Source organism: Chenopodium album, chromosome 14 (genome assembly GCF_948465745.1).
Source record: "Chenopodium album chromosome 14, dcCheAlbu1.1, whole genome shotgun sequence".
Taxonomy (NCBI): Eukaryota; Viridiplantae; Streptophyta; class Magnoliopsida; order Caryophyllales; family Amaranthaceae; genus Chenopodium; species Chenopodium album.
In genome coordinates this window covers 33,220,001-33,224,490 of record NC_137847.1, presented here as the reverse complement: position 1 = coordinate 33,224,490, position 4,490 = coordinate 33,220,001, and positions in this window count along the sequence as shown.

Below are 4,490 nucleotides of genomic sequence, written 5' to 3'. Positions count from 1 at the left end.
AACGGGGACACCCAGGTGTATGGCGAAGCCAATCACCACAATAGAAGCATTCGCTTTGTCTCCTTTTTAGGTACTCCTCAGCATGGTTGAGTAAAAGGTTGACTAATGTCACCGTCGAGCCCTCATCATTATGAGTAACCCTGACTATATCAAAACAATCATGGAGTGAGAACAAGATTATGTCATGTGCGGAGTCATCATCAAACGGTTTCCCAAGGACGTCCATCTGATTGAATAAATCAATCAGTTCATTGACATGGGTCCTTACTGACTGACAAGGCATGAGCTTCTTAGCCATTATCTTATAATGAACATTGTAAGGCTCATACCTTATGCTGTCAGTCCAGGAATAGTAAATCTGAGGGATCGAATTAACGACCCCTCTTACATTGTAGTCGTTGAAGTTTCCTCCTCCACTTCCTAATGCCCTAATGCCACCTCGACAGATGGCACGAAGACATTCACACAATTTGGTTAACTCATATTGCCTGAACCTTCTTTTCCAACAATTTATAATAGATTCTAAAATGAGATTCCTAATTTTCTCTACATCCGAAACAATTTTTGCATGCCTTTCAGGATCATAACCTTCAGTATACTTGCCCTCAACAGGTATATATAAACGAGATTCAAGCTTTTGGCTTATGAGAACATTTCTCAACTCGTTCTCTCATTCCCTGAAGTTTCTGAGATTTAGCCTAAAATTCAGTTTCGTTGGCAAAATAGTGTTGTCATTATAGTTATTCATCTACAAACAAAAACAAAACGAGGCAAAGTTCATTAATTATGTTTAATAATTTTAAAGTACAATAAACGATTTAAATTGGTAACTTTAAAGCATTTATTCAATATTAAAATGATCCCTATTGAATTAAATGATTCCAAACCCTTTATTTGTGTAATAGTTGACCGGACTAAGGCCCTACCATCAAGCATTACATTTTCAAGGTGGGTAAACTCTTTATTGATTACAACTCTTTGTAACTCTTGGTTGAATAATTAACCATCACATGCTTAATTATTAGACTTAGCTTCAAGGTTCTAAACGCTTTAGGTAACCTTGTTGAGTATAACCAATTAAATTTGTAGAACGTGATCTACCCCAAATTACCTACGATAACAAGTGACACTCTGCTGAGGCCGACCCATCACTCATGATCTAAGGATTGTTGGGTATTCAATTAGAAAAGCAACCTTAATATTACTAGGACCTAGATTCATTTATGTTGTGATTATTTAGTGAACTCTAACTCATCATTAATCAACATAAAATTAATCTAACATGCATAATCTACTAATGCGTAAATAAAACATGACATAGTATGGCCCCTTAATCTTAAGAAAACTAATAAAGAAGAAAAATGCTCCCACTTGAATCTTCATGGATCTCATCCATCTTATTCCTTTGGGCCTCCACTCCATAGGCTTCTTGGATCAACTGCAACCTGTAATATTATTCTATTCTATCTACTACTTAAATAAAATAAAATAAAATTACAAAAATACTTAACGGTACGTAGACCGTATTTCGATTACAAAAATACGAAACGATGCGCAGATCGTATTTAGAATCTATGGGCCATACTAGTCTATATATAGAAATAAATAATATCATATATTATAAAGTGTCACATAATAAATCACTCATCATGCTTTCCTAAACTACAACATCGAATGATCATAATTAAGGAAACATGGCACTAAATATCTCATATTTTTAATTAATTAGTTACTGCAATTAGATAATATCATATATTATTTCTAACCAATCATAACATATCATATATTTTATTTAAGGTAAGAGACAGAATCAAATCATATTTTAATTATAGAAATCAAATCATATTTATTTTTCATGATTATCCTAACTAATTTACGAGATTCTATCCTAATTGCTAGCCAATCACATATTTTAAATCAATTATTATCCAAAATTAATTATGGGATAATCTCATTAAATAAATAATTATCCAAATAGAATCTTTTGCTCCATAATTATTCAAACTTAACAAAAATAACAACTTTAATTTTGTTAATTATCTTTTTCAAAATTAAAACTTATCTTTTAATTTTTAATTTTGAAATCTGATTTTCATTAAAAAAAATTTATTTTTTATTTTAAAAAAACATGTGCCAGCCACCATTGTGTGGCCAGCTGGAGCCGGCCACGGTGGCCGTACACCTTGCGGTATACGCTGCCCTGCAGCGACACAAGAACAGAAGCAGCAGCACACGCAACTGGTGGTGCACTGTTGTGCTGCTCATGTTCGACTGCTTGCCCAGCCCGCCCTCCCTCCTGGACCACCACCGGTGCGGCAGTCGCCACAGCAGCGCCACCCAGCCGCGGTTGCTGCACCCAAAACCCTTTTTTTTATTTTTAATTAAAAACAAAACATTTTATTAAAATTAAATTTATGTGGTCCTTTTAATTTTAAAATTAAATCATATTCAATTTCAAAATTAGGGTTCTTCATGAATTTAATCCCCAATTCAATTTAACTCTTAAATTAAATAATTGGATCATGAAAAATTCATAATTTAACATGAAATCAAATAGATTAAATTCTTTAAAAACATAACCATCGAATTAAATCAAAACCAAAACACAAATTTCACAAATTAGGGTTTATGATTTCGAAATTCTCGAAAAATAGGGTGGGGGGTCGAAATTTTCGATCAATATAGGGCAAAATTCGAATCAAATTAAGGCTAATTCGGAGCAATTTAAACAACTTTTAATGATAATATATTGTTAAATCACATTTAATATAATAATTGATCCATAATTAAATTATTCTCCCTCCTAATTAAGTTAAAATTGTGGATTATCAAAGAATTAATATTCAATATATGTACAGGCATAGGCTAAATGATACCATTGTAGGAATTTATAGGTACGAATGCGAAAAACATGAATTGTATTCATATAGCACCTAATCCCAAGATCATACATAACACATAAAGAATTAGAATTAATACCTTTGAAGCGTGATTCCACGTGTGATTGAGCAAGAACAAAGGGAGATAAAGAACCCCAAGCGTGATTCCTCTACTTGGTCCACGAGCACGGATCAAACCTCCACTAATGCTAGTTAGTCGTGATCGAACACTTCAATCAACCTTTGACGGAGATGTGAGTCACGAGCACACAACAAACCACCCACGACACCACCACACGCGCCACATAAGGAGGAGGGTTGTACGGATAGGGAGGAGAGAGAGAGGGCTGAATAGAGAGAGAGAGAATCAGGGTTTTAGGCTTGGTTACTTGATTCACAATTAACTGTTAATTGTTATGTCATACAACCCTAGGCATGGATTATATTTATAGATCACATCTTTAAATAAATCCATATCAAGCCCAAAACACATTAAGCCCTTCTAACTATTCTAACCCAACAATCAATATAGCATGTCATAAACTCATGAGACCCAATAATGGGCCTCTAACTTGTTTGACCCAATACTCTTGTGTGTGACCTCATAAGATCCATTCTAGCAGGCTTTGGACTATTTGACTAGCCCAAAGATTATTGATCATAGTCTAGCAAAAGATAATGACGACCCAAAAGAACGAACTTATTATCTCCATAATAGTGATCCTCGATATATCTAGTAATTGCACTTATCGAAGACATAATTCCTTCAAAAGCATGCTAAGGTAGTTGGTTAGAACTAGCGGACCATGAAACCGGATTCTACTTGTTTGTGGCGTGTTAGTTGTTGCTTCCTATAGTCAAATCGACATCAATAGTGAGTTTTTGCTACATCCATGTGAGGTTCATTATTTTTCAAGCATTCAACATATATTTGCATGAGCGGCACGGATCCTTGACTATTGCGGACCTAATCTAGAATCTTGACTCATAATTCTCAAACTCGAAACCGAACCATCTAGGGAGGACAAAGGCATCTTTTCGGGGAGAAAATTTTTCTTTTCCAGGATAGTTTTCTTATTTTTGGTTTTTGGGTTTACATTTGCCTACTTGCTAACCATTTGAGCCTTTTCCCTTCTTTTCAAGCCACATCTTTAGAATTTTGAGCCTTTTGTTTCTTTTTGTTCCATTTTTTGTTTTTGTGAAGCAAATGGTCATATTTTTGGAGTTTGTGGTCTAAAAGGTTGGATATTGGTTTTATTTATAAGCAAGCTCGTCTTTTGTATATATTGTGAATAATGGCAAATGAATAAATGAAAAAGCCATCCAAAGTTAAAAATGGCAAGGACATATTAAATGCAAAATCGAAAAATCCGTCCAAAGTTAAAAAAGGCAAGGACATTTGCTTTGATAAAATGAGAAATTTCAACAAAAAAAAAAAAAAAAAACAGTTTGATGTGATTCTTTTCCCTTTTCAAGCATTGAGGACAATGTTTCCTTTTCGCTTGGGGGAGAAGTGTTTACACTTTTTGTATATATGCTTGTGGATATAGATTTGAATAAGCTTGAGGTATTAGTTTGTTTTTGTTTTGTGACTTCTTGGTTTTGGTGTCG